The sequence below is a fragment of the Mustela erminea genome, chromosome X, assembly GCF_009829155.1.
Source record: "Mustela erminea isolate mMusErm1 chromosome X, mMusErm1.Pri, whole genome shotgun sequence".
Taxonomy (NCBI): Eukaryota; Metazoa; Chordata; class Mammalia; order Carnivora; family Mustelidae; genus Mustela; species Mustela erminea.
In genome coordinates this window covers 126519082-126540318 of record NC_045635.1, presented here as the reverse complement: position 1 = coordinate 126540318, position 21237 = coordinate 126519082, and the positions used below count along the sequence as shown (strand labels likewise).

At 41.0% G+C, this 21237-nt stretch overlaps 1 protein-coding gene, 1 non-coding gene and 1 pseudogene across 2 annotated transcripts in view; 2 read left to right on the top strand and 1 right to left on the bottom strand.

Annotated features, from left to right (window-relative positions):
* Positions 1-21237, bottom strand: part of PASD1 (PAS domain containing repressor 1) — a 122834-nt gene that overhangs the window by 67147 nt on the left and 34450 nt on the right. The gene's annotated exons all lie outside the window — the stretch shown is intronic.
* On the top strand, positions 8068-8174 carry LOC116583792. The gene has a single exon (XR_004282900.1). It is a non-coding gene; the product is annotated as a U6 spliceosomal RNA (small nuclear RNA).
* Positions 9428-9528, top strand: LOC116583800 (annotated as a pseudogene).

Sequence of the window (21237 nt, the reverse complement as noted above, 5' to 3'; positions counted from 1 at the left end):
ATTCAACAAATTTATATATATCTCAGTGCTCATCAAGACAACTGTGCTCTTGATTCCCTTTATCTATTTCACCCATCCCCCAATCCCTTCTGGCAACCACGAGTTTGTTCTCTGTATTTAAGAGTTTGGCTTTTTTATTTTTCTTTGTTTTGTTTCTTAAATTCCATATGAGCCAACAAAACTGGAAAAAAAAATTTCAGTTAGAGTTGAAGTAATTTTCTGAGCTTTCATAGATAGTACCTGACAGAACTGGGATTCCAATCAGTCTATAGACATTGGCTTTATCACCTCTTCTGTGCTGCTTTTCAAACCTCAGGGGAAATGAGCTTGCCCTGTCTTGCTCCACTACCCACTATCTCTGTTATTAAACAGTGAGATTATTACTCTGACATTTTGGAAGCTCACCTGATATGGATGATGGCATATGAATAAATGGATAACTTTTGAGCTTTCTAACTACCCACTTGGATGCAATCTCCTACATCCTTTCTCCCACCTTTGCCTGGGTTGTACTGGTTGCCTGAGTAATGTGCTTCCTCATCTGTGGTCAAACTGAGTGTCCCCTCCGCAAGCCCGTCCCATCCAGAATCCCAAGGCTATGCAGGAATTCAGCTGATCAGTGACAGGGCGGCATTTAATGTTTGTTCCTTTCCCTTCCTTATTTATCAAGAGAACTCAACATTTACTTCCCTTGGCAGCAACAACAGAAAGTTCTCCAGAATTAAATTTCCACTGTATTGTATAACAATCCTCTAAAAGGACTAGAAAGTCCAAATTCTTCATCTTTACCCAATTATATGTCAAAACTCCTCAAGTGTGAGCATCAAAACTCTATCCCTACAAATCAAAGTTGCAAAATTACCTTCCATACTTCTCTTCCTTCTCTCTCCTTGTTTGAGCCCATCTGATCAGCATCCATGGAGCCCACCTCTGCACTGTGGCTCTTGCTTGCCTGCTTCTCTCTCTGTCCTCCATGCCAGAACTCAGGCTCAGGCCTTTCACCTCAATTCCTAGAACCATCCTGTCCTCATTGATCTCCACTCTTACCCTGCTTCAGTCTATCCTCATATATTCAATATACTAACCTAATATTGTATCTTCTCCCAAAGTCTTCCCCTGGGTCTCCCACTATCCCAGACTTACAAAGAGGCCCTGATCTCTCCAACAAGTAACTTACTCAATTCTCACATCACCTGTGTGAGGTAGGCTCTGATGTTTTCATCTCAGTTTTTCAGGAAACTGAAGCACAGAAGGGTGGCCCAAGATCACCCAGCTTGTACATTTTCCATCTGATATTTGAATCCTAGGAGTCTGGTATTGGGAGTTAAAAACTATACTACACTGTCTTCCATCACTGTTTCCAGGAATTCTTCCCAGATTTCCCCCCAAGTCTTCTCTTTGAGGACCCCTATATAAACTGTGCTCTGTGTACATTAGAGTGTAAGTATCCTCAGGGCAGAGGAGTCTTACTCTGCTTTCTATACCCTAACATATTTAAAACTGTTCTCCCTATGTACAAATTACTTGGTATTTGTTTAATCCAATTAAATGTGCATAAGCATGAAAGAGGATATAGAGAATTCATGCTACCTCTAGTGAGAGAGCTGGTGCCATCTACTTCACCTTCATAGTTCTCCTTTCTCTTTGCCAAGTTCACAGTGACAGAATATAGTCCTATACACCCAGATGATAGAAGAAAGGAAATGGGAACTCAGAATACCAAAGATCAAAGGGATGTGGGCCTTAAGAGTCTTGGGGTTTTAGAGAAGAAATGCTTCCAGAGAAATCCAGCCTATTCAATGTCCAAAGTGAATTTTGTTCACCAACCTTATCATGGCTTAAGCTATTTCAGAGTTGGAAGATGGTAATGGCCTATGGAAGCATTTAGCAAGATAAATGGTTTCCAAGTTTCTCATACTTAATGGCTAAAGTACTGTTTTGTACTCTCTTGAACTGTCCAGGGCTATCTCCACTCACAACAGGCAAAGGGAAGTTCAACATTAGTTTGATTTCCCCTGAAAGAACAAGTTCCCTCTGCAGAACTTCACATCCTAAAAAAGCAGAATTGATCCAAAGTCTGCTAACTATGACAGCTAGACTATAAAATCTCGCAAATGAACCCTATAAATATCCAGGTGAAAAGATTTGTAGGATTTCAGTCAGAACTGTAGAACTTCATGGTTTCACTTAATCCCAAAGCATGTCCTAGTACTAAACATAGAAATCAATCCCTATAGAAGCCTTCACCCCTGAGATGCAGAAAAGGAGCTTTAATGATGCAAGATTCATGAGAGCAGTACCAGTTTTCTTAAGGATGTCCTGTCTGGTGCTATTTTTCCCTGAATGATTCCTTCAATCTCTATTTTGAGGGCTAGTCTTTCCTTAGCAAAGACAGTGACTGTGGGGTTTGCAGGACAATTCTATTTTTTCTGACTTTATTGAGGTATAATTGACACATAACACTGTATATATTTAAAGTGTACAATGTGATGATTTTATGTACATCTACACTGTGAAATGATTACCATGATCAAGATAATTAACACACCCATCACCTCACATAATTATCTTTTTTTGTGGTGAGAACACTTAACATCTACTCTCAACAAATTTCAAGTAGAAAGTGCAGTATTCTTAACTTCAGTCACATTACTGCATGTTAGCTCTCCAAACTTAGTCATCTTATAACTGAAAGTTTTAAAACTATTGCTCAAAATCCCTATATTTCTTGCTAAGTCACTCTAAAACAACCTCGATTTTCTATTAATCTATGAAATGTATAATATTCTCCTAACTGACATTTAAGAAAATCTAGTGAGAACTAATAGGGAAGCACCAGTAGGTTTTTATCATACCTTTTTTAGGTCTTCTTTTGATTTTCCCTGGACTTACTCTGAATTCTTTTAGAACTAGGACAGATGAAAGCACATAGTCTGTGCCCCCATGAAGATGCCAGTCAATACAGGAAGAGACATTTAAACCGATAGTTATAATCCCTCAATTAAAAAGGATGTCGTTGGGGTGCCTGGGTGGCTCAGTTGGTTAAGTGTCTACCTTTGGTTCAGATCATGATTCCAGGATCCTGGGATTGAGCCCAGCATCAGTGTCCTTGCTCAGCAGGGAGCCTGCTTCTCCTTCTCCCTCTGCCCCTCCCCGTGCTAGGGCACACATGCTCTCTCTCTCTCATAAATGAATAAAACATTATAAATAAATAAATAAATATGATTTCACTAAGTTAAAACAGTCTGCGAATCCCAGAAAAACCCACGCAGAACTGGAAAATATTGCAAACTTTTCAATTTAATCACCAAGGCTATGTTTCTATCTCTTCTTTAAAATTCAAGGAAACTGGGGTGCGGTTTGCTTAGAATCTGTGTTAAGGCCCCTTGCTCTAAGAGTTCTGTGAATATGAGAACAACCTCATTATAATGTTATTTTTACATTTAAGCCATAAAACTTCCTTGGGACAGGGCCCAGGTTCAACAACATTTACCAGGTTAAGCTTTATAGCAGTAGGAAGATAGAAGATTTTTCAAAAAAGTTTAACACAGTAGGGCCGCCTAGGTGGCTCAGTGGGTTTAGCCTCTGCCTTCAGCTCAGGTCATGATCTCAGGGTCCTGGGATTGACCCCCGCGTCTGGCTTTCTGCTCAGTGAGAGCCTGCTTCTCTCTCTGCCTGCCTCTCTGCCTACTTGTGATCTCTGTCAAATAAATAAATAAAATCTAAAAAAAAAAAAAAAAGTTTAACAAAGTAATAACATTAAGAGACCTTTATTAAACACTTACTAAATCCAAGGTTCTATTATTACCATCCCCATTGTACAGATGAGGAAAATGGAGTCCGGGGAGGTTAGCTAACTTTCCCAAGGCTACCTTCAGAGTCAGTGGCAATGCATTCACTCCCTAGTGTACCACTTCTCCATGACTTGACACTGGCCCTCTTTCAAGACCTTGCCCATCTGCAAACGCCACGTGTCATCTCCCACCTACCCTCCTTCCACTCTCCCCCGCCTCCATTCTCCACCCATGACCTTCCAGCAGACTAGAAGTAAGCACAAACATCTCATGTTTCTCTCAATTTTGGTCCCCAGCCTATGGACAATTACTTTGAAGTTCTGTAGCAATCACACTTATGTCCAATAACCTTTCTGCAATTGATCATGTCCTTGAAACTCACCAAAAATCATAAATATGCTGACAAGCTGTCTAAACACATCAATGTCCTTTGCTAAAAAACATAGGCGAGTTTGGTTTCTATCCTGGTGAGAGCCCAGTCCCTTGACAGTGATTTGTGAGACACAAGATTTGAGTATTTGAGAATCTCTGGTCTATAGCAAAGAGTGACAGTCTGGTGTGCTTCAAGACTCTAGACGGAATGAAGGCTGAAGTGCCAGAACACTTGGGCTTTGTAAAGGGCAAGATTCTTGAACTGCATTCCATCTACTCCTTCCCACCTTGGCTCCCTCCAGTGGTTGGAGATTATGAGTTCCAAAACCCAGTCACACCTCTCTCCCGCCTAAGAGCTCTACCAAAGCCCCCTTGTGTGTTTGCTGCTATGATTATTTAAGAAGATGAAGGAATCAAACCAAGGCTAAAACTCTTAGACTCACTCAAGACCCAAGAATGTGTTGTCAAGATTATTGTCCCTGAAGTTTCTTACTCAGCTATTTACACAGAAAATTTTCCTTCACACATCATAACTCTGACCTACCTATTTCAGCTACTCACTGATACTGCGCAAAACTGAGTGGGTAGGGCTGGCTATGCAATGCCTCTCTTTCCAGGCTTAGTCAAAGTACACTTTCTTCCCATATCCTACTCTTTTCTTCTCCTCTTTTTCATCAGTTAGTCTCCATATTCCAATACTGTCTAATCTGTAAAAGAACCAACTCAAGAATTTACCAAAACTGAAGAATGAGAAACTCAAAAGGTGTAGCTGATAGTTCATCTCTAAGGGAAGAGTACAGAGAAGATGCGAAAGGGAAAGAGCAATAAGGAGAAGCTCCTATATCCCAATACTCTGGTTCTTCTTCCCAGATAGCTCTAAGTGAAAAGTAGACATTCCACTGTTGAAATAAAGGAATTCTTCCCTTCATCAGACAACACACCTTTCCTGAAGAGTTATATGTGATTTAAATCCCATTTATTTATTAGACATTTTCTGAGTTATGACTCTCTGGCAGACTCTGGGGGATAAAGAGACAAAAGTTGATATGGATTACCCTTTGAGAGATCAGACTTGCAAACAGAAAACTAACTAGAATATAAGTTTGAAACTGGCAAAATTTAAATTCACATAAAGTGTTTGGAAGCTGAGAAGAAGGAACCAAGATGGCAGGCATGGAGGGAACATAGAAACAGAGCTACAGAAGCTGGGACCTGATGTTAAGGTTGCAGGGGAGCTTCTGGGTTAAAATAATCATACTTTTCCTTAAATATAACTCTCTAAACTCTGCCACAGTGAAGCCCAGAGCTCCCTAGCTAGTAGAAATCTTGGGCTGTCATCCTTAGAGGTACAGAGAAAGTAAACCTGAAATTGCTATGAAGGAAAGAACAAACCATTATCAATGAAAAATTATTTTGATCCATTATATTCCAAGAGAACTTCAATTTCAACCCATTCTGGGAAATCAATGTGTTTAACTTTGTCTAATAATAAAAATCATGCAAAGCACCAAAGTATAGCCTCCAAGATTCTAAAGGCTCGCTCTTGCCTTCCTTCTTTCCTTCCTTCCTTTCCTTCTTTTCCTGTGCACGAAATCACTGACCCCAGGAAAAGGGCCACACATGTCTAGAGGTCCTGGAAGCCTGAAATCTCATACATGGGAAGAAACAGTGTTTGCTGCATGACTCGGTACCCAGGCTCCCTGGGCCTGTCTCTGGATCCCGGGAGTATATAGTCAGGCAAGGCTACAAGCAGGCACTTCTGGGTGGACATGTCAGACTGCCAGGGTCATTCTTGCTCTTAGACTGAGCTGCTGAGAAGTTCTTCCTTGCCTGAACATCTCCCCTGGAACTTCAATCCTCATTTTGCCCCAAAATTGTTACTGAATGAGTAAATAAATTAGTAAATGAAGTAACCATGCTTTGGTATTGGTTAAAACACTGGAATTCACAAATTATTATGTAAAAATTAGAGTTGAATCAAGATTATCCCCATGTCCCTCTCAATTATTTCACTACAACTCCTTCACTAAAATATCTAAGGTTTGTAGGCTTCCTACAGAGTTACTCCTTTGCTCCTCACAAAAGTTGAGTAATAACTCAACCTTTGACTTGGGTTCTAAGATCTGTGAAACACTTTACTCTTCTACTTTTCTTCTCCTCTCTAACTCCCCATGTCCTGCATGCTATTTGTTATGCTCCACAAATAAGTGAAACCATATGATAATTGACTCTCTCTGCTTGACTTAGTTCACTCAGCATAATCTCTTCGAGTTACTTATGCAGAGGAAAACCTTCATTGCACATTATATTGGAACTTAGAGAAACTAAAAATTACTCTAGTTACTCCAGTAATTCAAAAATTTTATAAAAATGACAAAATACACCACACTTAAGTAAGAGGCTTATGTTGAACTTTCAAGATTTTTAATTGGGTCTTTACTGGCTCATAAAATAAACACTTGCTATTAATCTTTCCACATTAGATTCTACCTTATATGCTATATAAACTGACTTTTTAAAGTCACATATTAAATAGGATTCCAATCATATTCATTGAAAAGAAAACCCACTGAAACTTGATACCAAGGATTTCAAATTTTTTTTTTGCAGAATGGGTAGATTACTTTTTACTGTTTCTTTAAAGAAAAGTTAATTTGTTAAACCATATGCAAACTCAGTTTTCTACAGTGGAAAAGATGGGTTCTCAGAAACATGGAATTGAATTTGGTCTGTGACCTTAATGTCTCAACAGATGATTTTTCAGAAAGAAAAAAAAAACCCGAATAATGTATTCTGAAGCTCTTTTATTTAACTTGTCTCTGAAGCAACACATTCTCTGAGCTTTCTTTCAAGGGGAAGAGACTCTTTGTCATCACAGGTGTGATGCTGGTCCCCACACTTCCCCTTCAAGGACATGGACATGGTCACCAAGGTCCATACTCTCAAAGCCACTCAATACATAAGGAGAGGAAGAGAGATCTCTGTGGAATGTCATCCCAGTACAATAGCATCTAAGAGCAGATGGCACTATGCCAATGAGTCTCATCCTTCATTTTGGGGGCTGACCATTGTTTTCCATCGTCTCTGCAGCAGAGAAAGTGCTAAGCCTAGAAAGCCAGTTTCTGAACCTACTGGAGATACCACAGGAGTTTTCGCTACCTTCAAACCTGCTGGAACCTAAATCAATGCAAACATTCATGGCCAGTTATCCTAGGAAGTTTGAAGTTGTGATTAACCGCTGCTAATCTTCTTGCTCAGAGATGGCTGGTAAATCTTATTCCTGGGGAGTCTGAGAATGCCAGGCTCAGATGTCATTGATTACATGCATAAAATGGCCTCATACAAGTAACCCAGACCTTCCCAAATGTTATTGCTTCCACAGAATACAACACCAAGGGATATTAGTAGATGTGAAGCAAATATTAAAATGAAGTGTTCCTTGGTTGGGTACACTTGGAAAATGCTCAGTTAAATATAGTGAAGTAGATTTTTTTTTACTACAGGACAGACATCTCAGGGCTTTTCACAAGTTTTAGGAGCACTGGGACTCTCCAAGATGACTTCACTGAGTCCTTGGTTTGCTTTACCTTCCATCCACAGGCACATTCAATGACAAGAAGTATTTTAGCTTGTGAATGACAGAAAGGAAGCTTTGTAAACCTAACAATAAATATTTCATGAACTTTGGGATGCAAACCCCAGTCTAGGATTCCCTGAAAGATTAGGAAGGGTCCAAGGGGAAACGAATGTGGTAAGTACAGAGGTCATTTTTAACTGGTTCATTAGTTTCAGTCCAGGATGCTCCACAAAAAGTCCCCAACAAAGCCTGCCCAGATACATGGGACACAACTCTAGGGATAAAGGGCTCACACCTAACCTTTCTTTTAAAGAACTGAAAGCAGTGCTCGCTTGGGTAGCACATACAGTAAACTTGGAAAGATACAGTAAGGACTGGCATGATCCCTGTGCATGGGTGACAACCAACTTCATGAAGCATTCCATAATTTTTATATGTTAAATATATTTCAGTAAACTTGGAATTTTTAAAAAAGGAAAACAGAAAAGACTTTCTTCTAAATGAAAAACAATTACAATGATCACATGAGACACAAATATGTCTCACTCAGAATTATCTATGTAAGAAAATGTTCTCCTTCCTGCATAGTATGAGCCAAATTAGTATACCCTTAACACTTAACATCTAAATAACTCTGAAGCCAGAAACGTGGTAAAATCCATTCACAGTGGAATTTCTACATTAAAGAAATACTCCTGGTATGGAATGTCAAGGTTACACAGGGACAAATTTGTGTTTCTATTGAGATATTTTTAGAAAATGAACAATTTAGCCTGAGAGACATACAAGTTCCATGCAATCTTTGAAAATATATTTGTGGAGCTGACCAGCTGCATTCCTAGGAAAATGTCCCTTCTGAAAGTAATGGTTGAGAATGAATATGAGGGTTCCATCTTAAGATTTATAAACAGATTTTTTATATCTGTTCACTTTTTTAGTACAGAGGTATCAAAGTTCCCAGAGAACTTAAATACCAAATAACATTTATTGCAATAAATGTATGTTACATTCTATTTTATACATTACAGTTCAAGGGAAATATGTAGGTTGAGTTTTCATTCATAAAAGAATATGATTATATACACGCCTATATAAATATAAAATTAAATGCAAATAATCAACATTCAAGTTCAGTTCTGTTTGCATTTGTTCTCCGAGTTGGCCTGTGTGCATGTGTATAAGCATCCTTGCGTGCAGGCACACATACACACACATACCCCTCAATCCAAAATCCACAATTTATTAAAACAAAAACATCTTTTCTTTTCTTCAATTCACTTTACAATTCTCTCAGGATATGGGTAGAATGCTACATTTAGAATGACCAAGTAGAATATATATTTTTTTCCTTTTTTTAAAGATCTAACTTCATATTTGACACGAAGAGAGCTTGAGAGAGCAGAAGCAGGGGGAGTGGGAGAGGGACATGCAGGCTCCCTATTGACCAAGGAAACCAATGTGGGGCTTGATCCCAGGACGCTGAGATCACAGCCTGACCCGAAGACAGAGGCTTAACCCACTGAGCCACCCAGGTGCACCCCCCCCATAATCTCTTAAAATAAAATATTTGGATTCAAATCTGTAGCTGGTGAAAATCAAGAACATCTATAAACAGATATTTTTATTTGTGCTATACAATTTCACATGCATTCAATTCAATGGTGTTAAGAATCGATTATAGGGCTTGCTTCCACACCACATATGCTAAACCTTGAACAATTACAGAGATTAGCATGGCCTCTGCACAAGGATGACATGCAGATCTGTGAAGTGTTCCATACGAAAACAAAAAAAGAACTGACTGTGATTACTTGATGCTGCATCTTGACCTGTGCTTCAAGCCTGACTGAGCATGCCTTGATTGTATGAATTTTTTATTAATTCTGGTGTTTACTATTACTTAAAATGCAACCCATTACTTAGATTTTCCCCACACTTATGACTTGCTGATCAGTTTCGAAGCACATAAGACTCTCACTTGCATCAGATTATACGTGTTTAGGAAAATATAACAGAAAAGTCTAAAAGATAAAAACTGTCTTGTTACCCAAGAATAAGAGATGAAGAAATTAATGAATGTTGTCTCTGGGCAGTACATAGTCTATCCAGATGACCTTCAAAGAAAGAAATGTTTCTAGATAAAAAATAGCCCTCTAGCAACACAAGGGAAGTCGATCATCATGTAAATGCACACTTAAAATAAAGATGAGAATCCTTTTCAACTACCAAGACTTTCGGTTAAAACTGACTTTTCCATACAGTGCTGTGATTCTCACAGTAATGCTTTGGGGTGAAGAAAGTAGGATTGCCCCTCACTCAAGAAGGTTCTTAAACTCCTTTTAGCTTCTTCATGAAGACAAATTTCCTTAGTCTCCTCCTAACTCCAGCCCCCTTCAATCCTGTTTCACCAAAGGGACTGAGCTTTCTGATGCTCTCTTATCCAGTGACTGTGATACGACCCCTAAAGATGACATTAATATATGCCTCTATACAAACTCTCCTTTATGTACAATTAAGAAAAATGTTTATGTGTAATCCTAGATAGAGAAGTGCTGATGTCCATGAATTTCTCCTAACAGGTGCTATGGGCTTGCTTCATGTTAGACAGGGAGTACGCCCTCCTTCTCTAAGGGACACATGATCCTTACACCATCTGAGTAGTACCAATTCTGCACAACCAAAGAGCATGGTCCCAAAATAGAAATCTGTTTCCGATGTTTGGCAAACATACCCCTACAGCTTTTATGAGGCTTGAAGAAATTGGATATATGAGTTTGGATCCAAAAAGATATCATTTCTCTCAAGTTTTTTTTCAGAATTGTATAGAATGCTCTCCTCATATTCTTCCTCCATGAGTTCCAAGGAGTTCACTGTCTACCACTGTCTCAGGGCACTTGCCACTTTCTAGAGTGCCTGATCACTATTCCAGTCCTTGCTGGTCCCCTGTGTTCACTGGACTATGAGCATAAGGCCAGAATCCGATCTCATTCCTCCCTGTCTGTAGCACCTGGCAAAGAATGGAAGCACAAGAAGCATGCACTGAATGGATCATAAGCCACACCACTGCTCACATCTTCTGAAAGCCAGGAAGTACTTGCCATTACCCAAACAGACACTCTTCATTACCTCCCATTGCCCTTTATTCAATGACAGTCTCCTGGCCTGGAATGCCCTTCCCATGTCTTCACTGATTGAAAACACATCTATCCTTCGAAGACACATTCCCCAGAGCCCTTTCTCCAGAAGTGCTTTTCTGATCCTCTCTCTGATGGCACTTGCCCTTGTTAGCACTGTATCAAAGTCATGTGTGGCCAGTCTCTCCCCTCTGTGGGGAAACAGTGTTAGTTTCTCTCAACAACTCATGATTGTCTTAACCTAACCCATAAAACTGTGAGGAATAAAAAATATTTAGTTGGGTGAGGACTGTGACAAGGGCTTGCTCTTCTCACCAGAGACACTAGTTCAGGAAAGAATGACTGAGGATATATAGAAAAATATGTAGGGAAGATGACTTCATATGTGGAACCCTTTCCTTACAAAAAGGTATATTTTAAGGGAACCATTGAAAGAGGTCTTAGTGAATCATTTAATTAAGAATCTGATGGGTACGGTTTCTCACTCTTCAGTTCAGTTTAAAATTTTAAGAGCCAATTGATGAAACAAACCAAAGAAAATGATACTGAAACTGTTCATAGCAGAACTTCCTAAACAGGAAGATTAACATACATAAAGTCACAGAAATACTGAAGATGAGTCAAGAACCTGAAAGTATTAAAGATTATATTGGAATATTTTAGGCCACTCTCGTCCATATTTAGTAAGGCTCATACTTCTTGACTGCTATAGGAAGCTACCAAGGAAGCAAGGATTCTGTTTTCAGGAATCTGAGTCCTACATTTCTCGTTTCTGGGCAGATCAGGGTGTCTACAGTGATTTCCAGTGCTTCCATGTATTTGCTCAGTTGTTCAGGTCCCAGATAGTTATCTACTATGGGGAAGGCACTATGCCAGCTAGTTTTACTGCTTCTGCTGCTGTTGTTCCCATCAGCCATTAAAACTAAAAGAACTACAAAGAAATAATTATTATTTCAAAGAAGAGCTACATAATTGTCAGAGGAATTCTCTAGAAATTAAGTAGTGGGAATGTTGAAGAACCCAAGTATCAAACAGGAAAATCAACATGGTCAGACAGGCTGGGTTTTCTACCTGAAGACATTAACATTTTTATTTGATTTGTAAGATAGCTGGACACTACTACAAATTTCTGAGAAAGTGACTACTAAGATCAAACCAGCTCTAAGAGAGATGATGCAGGGAACTCAAGCAGATGGGCTGAGGAAAGGCTTGAGTTTAGAAGGTAGTTGTTACAAAAAGAAGAGAGGAAAGTTGCAAGAGAGGGTGGATTTCAGACATGCTCTAAAGGAGGCAGACTGATAAAAGAAAGGATAAAGGGTAAGGTAAGAGGCAGATGTGGTAGTATCAATCATAATGGGCCTGTGGGCAATGTGCGCTGGAGTGGTTGAAAGTCATAAGGCCAGAGATGTTTTTTACTAAAGGAACTGGATTATGGAAGAGTTTGGAGAGACGATTCACCCATTTTAGGTTCCCTTGCTTGCTTAGACGTCAAAGAAAATGCCAGAAAACCCATCTTTACTTGACATGAATGATCACTTTGTCCACACAGACGTAAGAGATATTTGGACGGGTGACTTGTCGATCTCCTCCATCTTGGGAGAGTCCACAATTCTACAAGACACGTACACAGAGAATATTTGAAATGTAATCGTCGGAGTGCCCTAGGGAGTTATTTAAAGAGAAGATAAAACCTTGAAAATATTCAATTAGGATGGAGGGAGTAAGCAGCGCTTCTCTACTCCAGACAAAAGCAAGGAAGGCCAGGATCAGGAAGGATATGAAGAGAACTGGAAACAAGAGATACAGATGTAATGTATTTTGCATAATGTCAAAGATCGATAATTACAGCACTCCCAAACTCTATGCCATTTTAATCTGTTCCATTTGAGGAATGATTAGTTCTTTGTTGATAATATCTTAATTGTAAGAAGTTTTTGCCAGCGTTCAATTTTTTAGCAATGGCATTTACAAAAACATTTCAATCGGCTTTTCTTCCCAGGAGCACCTAACCTGGGCGATCTCTCTCCCAGCCCTGCACAAAGCCTATCTGCCCAGAAAGGCTTAACTGGCCTCTGTCTCAGAGGGAGCCTTTCAACAAAGAAAAGGGATTTGCATAAAGGTGGTCAGCTGAACACAGCCCCTACGTGAGGCTGTATAGCATTGAAAGGGCCTTTCTCCAACCTGGCAGTGTAATCCTCATGGAGAGCTTTTGTCCAAAAGCCTGTGGTAGGCTGCTTTATTCAGCTGACAATACACAGTAAAAGAATGAACGAGAACCGCCTCCTTTTAGTAAAGCTAAGGCAGCTGGCAGCCCACAAGCCTGACAGTTTACCGAATAAGAGGCAGGACAATTGTCATCCCCAGACCCAAAAGGTGCTCTGTAAGGGAGCACCCACTGCTAGTGCTCCTGGCTGCATGCTGGGTGTTCACCACTCAAGACAAAGGTCCCGGGGCCACCTTCACATCAGAAAGGAGCAGTGGGATCTGGAAGCACCAGCAAAGCCCTTCCCTTAAGATCCTTCCAAAAGAAATCAAAAAACCTTCCGTCACTATGTAGCCCCTTCAATAGCTTTGTAGAACACTATAATCATTTCCCACTAGAATGCTGAGAAAGAGCCAGCCTTGTTTCTTTTGACATTTCCGTTTTAAAAAGAAATTTATTTTAGTTTTCTTATTTTTAAGAACGTTAAATTTACAAAATAGATCAGAGAAACAGTGCAAACAATTCTACCACCCAGGGGCAAATATTGCCATTTCAGATGATTTCTTTCCAATCTTTTTTTATGTAGCTGTGAGAACTCTGTAAATACAGTTTGTTCCCAAGGCAAGTCAACTGATCCCTATTTATCAAGTAAGGAACAAGCCATTCAGAAGTTAGGTGGCTTCTCCTCATTTATTTTAACCTCCTGAATTTAGGATAATTTCCCACCCCAATCTCCAGTTCTCCTCAACTTATTCTACCCTCCCATACATCCTAGGCTGCTTTATCCAAAAAACCAAGGAAGCTGTCTCCCTGAATCTGCTGAAAATTTTTTTTAAAAATAACTTAAGATCAATATATGAATTCTGTGTCAATATCACATGAATGATCAAAAATATATCTACCACCTTGGTAAAAAAAAAAAAAAGTGACTGAATTTATTAGCCACACAGTTCTCATTTAGAAGAGGGGCCAAAGAAACCTTCCATTTCCTGAATGAAAGACTGTGGACCTCCTCACTTAAAAGACCACTCTAATTGTTGCTGACTCCTGGCTTTGCCCAAGCCACATGCCCTCCTGCCCACTCCACTCCCAGCTCCCATTCCCACCCAATTCCTTTTCTTAATGCTGGTGGTTGACACAACCACATTAAAGCGAGGCTCTGCAAATGCCCTCCTGCCAGCCACAGCAGCATCTCTGCTCAAGACATTCAAATGCTTTCTGTGATTACAGAAGTTGGAATGTCACACCAAAGGTTCTAACTTGTTTCTCGTGGGATGTGAAGAAAGATGAAACCGTTTTCCCTGAGAGCTTCCAGACTTGTCATGTTGATTTACTTTGTGAACTTCACCTCCAAGTACAATCCTTTAGTGCAGACCTTTCAATTGCCCAAAGTCCTGCCTGTTACTTTAAAGCTTTTTCGTCTGCAAGCACCATGTGGTCCACACCATAAAGCACATCTCACACCTAGGTTTCTTAAGAAGATCAGCAAATGGAGCTAATGCTGAAGTACGTCTGCAGAGCACTCACAAATATTTCAAATGGGTCTGATAAACCCCGAGGAGTGAAGCTTCCTAAACTCTTCATCTATGCTAAGGGAGATACTTACTGCTTCCTATGAGGAAAGAGCTGACTTACAAGTTTACACTTCAGAAATTATTAATCCAATGCCTTAACTAGGGAAGTTGCGAAACTAGTGGAAATCAACAATATCCTTGAAGCCAGAATGCTTGGGACCTAGTCCCAGTTCTGCACTTGCCAGGTGACCTTAGGGAGGTCATCTGGCCTCTCTGAGCACCTGTAAAATGGTGTTAAGCCTGGACCTCGCCACTCCATAAGGTCCTCTCAGGAAAATCAGATACCGTAAAGGAGGGCAAGTTCCATGAAAAGTCTAAGATGCACTGCACACCCATGTATTTGGTGGGTGCCCCAAATGATAAAGTTCACTGTAACCTTGAATGTCACAAGTTCACTTAAACAAGGAGGCAAACAGCATGAAGACACACTGGGAGTACAACTCTAGGATGGCTTTAGTCTGAAAAACAACAGCTTTAATGAATTCAACAAATATTGCGGCAAGTACAACATACATCGTCAAAAAATAAAAGGAAAAATCTTGGAACATTGTGTGCATACATATATTACGGTTAACTATCAATGCAGAGAGAAGAACACTAATCAAATTCATGAATTTATGCCTTAATTTCCAAAGCTAAATATTAGCTTGATTGAATAATATTTAGTGTGCCTTGATCTCAGGTATTAGCATATGAAAGGCTGACTGCCCTTAGCTCCCTGCCCTCCCAGAGGTGCAACTTGTATATTTAAATATGGGGTACATTTATTAGTGGTCATGAACACTCTATAATCAAAGAACAACCTGTTACTTAAACAGTGTGCTTAATTGTTAGAAACAGAATCAGAAGAAAAACTCATCAACCTCCAAAGCACCCTTCCCTAGTGGGCCATTAGCTAAACTCAAGTCAGGACACATACTCCATAAATACATATCAAATAACAAGAACAATAGTCTATTCCTCATCAACACCATTTGTAAGTCCATTGAATGTTTATGTAGTGTTTGGGAAAAGCCTTACAGAGGTCTTACACTCTTGATAAAGGACAAAGGGAAAAGGTAAAATTTCTTTGCAGACTATGTATTGGGAGGCCTACCTCAAAGGCAGTTTATGTGCTCTATTAAGAAACCTGAGAGGGCGCCTGGGTGGGTCAGTGGGTTGGGCCTCTGCCTTCGGCTCAGGTCATGGTTCCAGGGTCCTGAGATTGAGCCCTTCATTGGGCTGTCTGCTCAGCTCTCTTGAGTTCAGAGCTTGAGTTCAGCTATCAGTATTCAGATGCAACATGAGTTACATGGGTGTGACAGGAAACAGAACAGATTTTTATAGCCGGGGTGGGTAGCCATGACTCAGTTTCCCTATGCCAGAGCCATAAAGAGGTGCCAATAGTCTATAGAAGCCTCTGCCGAAGGGAGAACTCCATGACTCTAGGTCTCTATTTCCAGCCCAGACTGTTCCATTGAGCTCTGGCTCTGGATACTTCTTAGATGTCCCACCAGTACTTCACACTCAGGTTCTAAACTTGCCCAAACTCTTCATGCTTCGGTGCTCTCCACCTCAGCAAATGGAACTAGTTAGATAAGAAAGAAAACTGTATGGGTACCTGTGTAGATCAGTCTGTTAAACATCTGCCTTTGGCTCAGTCATGATCCTGAGGTCCTGGGATCGAGTCCCACATTGGACTCCCTGCTCAGTGGGGAACCTGCTTCTCCCTCTCCCCTTCCACCTGCTTGTGTGCTCTATCTCTCTCTTTCTCCCTCCTTTCCCTCTCTCTCTTTCTCAAATAAATAAATAAAATCTTTTTTAAAAAAGGGCAGGAAACTGTAGAGCCATTCTTAACAGCTCCCTCTGCCTAACCTGTCACCCAAATCCAATCCATCATAGCAAGTCCCAGTGGTTTATGTCTGAATCAGATGTGATACCTGTAAAGGCCACTTTTAGGCAGCAGGCTTAAGCAATGAAAACGTGAGTAAGATCGAAAGGCCCACAGTGAGCACCATGCTAAATGCCAATAGGCCCACTTGGTGACCACCTCAAAACAGCCATAGGCCCTAGCTGACCAGTGAGTTATCAATCACTGAGCACAGTTACCAAAAAAGGAAAATACCATACATTCTCTTACGTCCTCACTTTCCCCTGTTTACTACCGCCCCCCACCACTGCTTCCCGGCAAAGAGTCCCTCCTTTGCGATCCTGTCCACTGCTCCCTTGCAATATGCTCAATAAAATTCTATCTCTTTTGTTCTGCTTCATTTAAATTATTTTACTGTCCATGCCTCTGTCCTCCGCCCAATCAGGTCATCCCCACAGTATCTGGAATCATGCTCTTTGTTAAAACCCTGCCATGGCTCCCTATTGTCCAAGAAATGAAAGACAATTCCTCAAACCAACCCACCCACCTGACTGTGGCTCCCCAACCCTCCTCTGATGGCCTCAGGACTAGGTACCCTCACTTGGTCACCTCTCGCTTTGGAAAACACCATGCTTCTTCCATCCTCTTTCGTTTTGTTCATCCATGCCCTTCCCTCTGCTTCTCCTTCTAAGAATATGGATCTCATCCTTCAAAGCCCAATCTAAATCTTCCTCTTTGAGGGACATGTGCCAAGACCCAAATGTCTACCCCCTCAGAGGAAGTCAGTCACTCCTTTCTCTGCTATCCCAATGATGCTGTCACATATTCAAGCTTAGTGCAAGCACTCAGTGACAAAATTACCCCCTAGCCTGTGGGGCTTGCTGAAAGCAGTACCTGTGTCTTACTCCACTGGCCTTCCACCCATCTCCAGCTCCAAGGATGCCTGTCATAATGTAAATGTGTTGAATGACTTTTGAATCGGGGCTAAAACGAGAAGAATTACACTCTACTTCCCTTACAATTTTTTGTTTTACCACCACAAACCAACTGCTTTCCCCACAACCATAATTACTACATTAACCTAAACAGATTTCCGTTAATTTAAGAGGAGTAGGAGGATTTTTTTTTTTCAATTCATTCTAATCACTAAAGAATCTGGGTACCTGTGAATTGATCTGCAAACAAAATTGCACACAATGGTCCTGGGTAGGAGGGGAGGTGGACACAGACCCTACACCTGCCCCTGGTGCCCCCTCCTCTCCCTACAAATGCCATGCCATGATCAGACATGTTCAGAGGCAGAGATTTCTTTGTGTAGTGACTTACTGATTTGGGGGGAGGGAGGTACCCAGGCCTTCTCATCACTAAGCCTAAACATCTTTCCAACCTGGCCATTTTGGTCCATGTACATTCAAAATCATAAGTTGGGGCACCTGGGTGGCTCAATGGGTTAAAGCCTTTGCCTTTGGCTCAGGTCATGATCCCAAGGTCCTAGGATCCAGTCCCGCACCGGGCTGTCTGTTTAGCAGGGAGTCTGCTTCCACCTCTCTCCCTCTCTCTCTCTCTCTCTCTCTCTGCCTACTTGTGATCTCTGCCGGTCAAATAATAAATAAAATCTTTTAAAAAATAATAATAATAATAAATAAAGATTCAAAATCATAAGTTAATACTTTCCAGCGATTCCACAGAGTTTAATGGAAAAAATCCTCTTTCAATGCCTTGGTGTAGTCACACCTGTATGCTCCCTTTTCTTAGAACACACAGAGAAATAAGCAGAACAATGCTATGTACTTCCAACACAACTGGACTGTACTATTTCTTAGAGCAAGCACTTCAGCTGGCCATATTTGTTTCTGAATGTCATCACGGCGAATGTCTCCGGGAGTGATTAAACTAAACTGGCTATTTATTTGACTGAAGAATTGCTTGATTTTATAAAACAAGAGGAATTTATGATTCCTCCAGAAGCGACATTTTCTTCCTTGTACAGCTGCAGCTTTGGGTAAGATAAGGATCATGCTAAGAGGTCTTGTCATTGCCTGGGATAGACTTTCAGCCTGAGAGTCTCCTGCCCTAATATTCAGTCAAATGACTAATCTCAAAAAAATAATAAAATAATCTCAAAAACTAATCTCAAATTGTAATGATTCAAGTGGGAGTTCATTCCATTAAGAAGAACAAGAAGAAATTTAATACTGTACTACTTTATTTATCTATGGAAATATACCATACATGAAAACCTTTCTCAGAATTGTTTAAAACGTATTTTCTTGAGACAAATAACTACATTTACAAGGCAAGGACTGAAAAAACAATCATTCTGTAGTGAAATAACCCTCCAACATAAGAAAATTCGAGTTTTCCTCCCTGGGTTATCATACAATGACCCCCAGTGGCCTCACCCACCATCCAAGGTCCCCTGTGATAGGGGAACACACCTCTGGCTGCTGAGCTCCATAGATAAAGGGCTATCTTCATTTTAATCCAGTTACATATGTAATAAGCTCAGCTGACCAAGCCCGAGCTCCTGGATAATTCACTGGTCCCTTTGCTCACTCTGTTTATCCAGTATCAAGCAATTAAACTCTGGGGCTCCTCATCTGCCATTTTAAATTAGAAAAGTAAAAAAGACACTTCTTTGAGGGGTTAGTTACTATAGAACAGTTGATCCTCTTCTTTTTTTTTTTTTTAAGGAATAGGCAAAAAAAATAATGCAAAATTCCTTTAATCAGTATAACGAAAATGACACTTGCTTTCAAATTTGTTCTTCATACGTGAGGTCAAAGAAACTAGTAACCTGCTGATGAACACACCCCAGAAGAGCAGCAGGGAAACTATACAGACCTTGTGCTGTCCTTTTCATTTCTTTTTTTTCTCCTGGCCTGGCCAGATTTACTGCTATCTATTTTCTCATCTTTCAGGTTTTGCTTCCACCTGGGAAAGAGCAAAATTCCTTGACATCTTAGAAATACTAGTTCCTGCTTTGCTCACAACCTCCGAGTCGTTTGGTGTACTTTAACTGCGTTTCCCTAGTTTGCGAGGCATTGATCTTGCTGCTAGTTTCAGAGGCATAAACTATGCCAGTACCGACATGTGAAGCTTCACTTTATAAAATGAAAGTAGTATGTGCTTGTCAGTAAGAAAGTAAAATTCGGGACCCCTGCTAAAATAATTCATTTAATTTCTCTATCAAGTTCATCTAGTTGATTATTAAATAAAACCTCTATTTCTTGAACTCATGAGAGAGTTAAAAACTGCAGCTGCCCCCACGCCCAATCCTGTGCAGAACATGCTATTCTTTCTTTTATTGATAGAAAAATTATTTAAGATTGCCAGAGTTCCTTCTCTCTCACACTCAATTTGGCTGTATTTTTCAAAGAATGAACAGTTTCAGAAAATCAATTTAAACACAATTAGACTACTTTAACATAAGTTGTCCTATTAACCATAAAAGCTTCTCCACAAACTGAGTTGTTCAGTTAATTTGTTTTTGTTTACTTCGTTTAGTTTGGGGGGTTCCTATTTACTTCATGCTGCAAGAGCATTTGTTTATATTTATCTAGGTTGTACTTCTGTATACCACAGTTTACAGATTCATGCACGGGCTTCAGCTTTTATGTTAGCAAAGGATTTTCTGGAATAGTGGAAAGTTCTCTGCTCTAAGTCTGGATGGGCTTAGATACCGGTTCTAACGCAAACGCCTTATCTTTTAAAAACAAACAAACGAAACCTCAAGTGGATTCCTTGAAAATTCAGGCTTGCAACATGGCCTTCAAACTTAGAAAGTCTGTGGTTTCACAGTGCACCAGCTGTTGAATCTAGTAAACAACAGGTAAATCTCCTGCTTTCCATCCTGCCTCAACTGTGCTAATGTGCCTGGGAGAGCCTCTGGCTTTGCTACTCGTTCAGTTTCCTCGCAAAACTGTTTTCTCTGGGAACTTTCTAGAAATTTCCAAAGAAGAGTGAAAGGGTTCTTCCTGGAGTATGACCTACGATGCCATCCCTATGGAGGTCTTCCACAGGTACACCCCCACAGTCCTCCCAACCAAGCCACCCCTGCTGGGGTGCTCCAGAAGACGTGTCTCTGAGCCCCTGGCCATGACAAAAGGCAGCGTGCCCACCAAGACTTGTCATTTCCCAGGAGCTCTCACCTGCCTGCGCTGGTCGGATGGCCTCTAGGAGGTTTCCTCTGCGAGCCGGGTGCCCCGGGTCCTGGGGAGCGGAGGGGCAGATCGGGGCAGTCTGAGGGCTTGGAAGCTCCTGTTTGGCCAATGGAGTGCTGTCTCCGATTCCTCAGACAATGGAACCCCCAAACCAGCGGCGCTCCCACGGTATAGAACATGAGGCAAGGGCCATTTCCGCCTTCACCAAAGCTATTGGGGTCACAGAGACCGCCTCCGGAACTAGGGTGCAGGACGCCCCTTCCGGTGAGCTCCTGGCTTCTGAGCCCCAAGGTTCCGCTCCGGCACACCGCACTACAGAGCTACACCTGCTGAGGGCGGTGGAGCAGAGAAATGGGGGGTCCTTTGGATCCAAGTGGGGCTCCACAGTGGAGCTAAAGAGGCTCAGATCTCCTCCTAATTAAAAGTGTCCTTGCAGCCTGAGGGCAACCAAAATTCATCCGCGGTTGAACAGTAAGTTGAGGATCGAGTCCTACCAGGCCAGTGCTGCTCTTGGACGGTGCTGGAGCCCCAGAGGACAAAGTCGGGGAGGACAACTGTAGTTGTTCCCCTT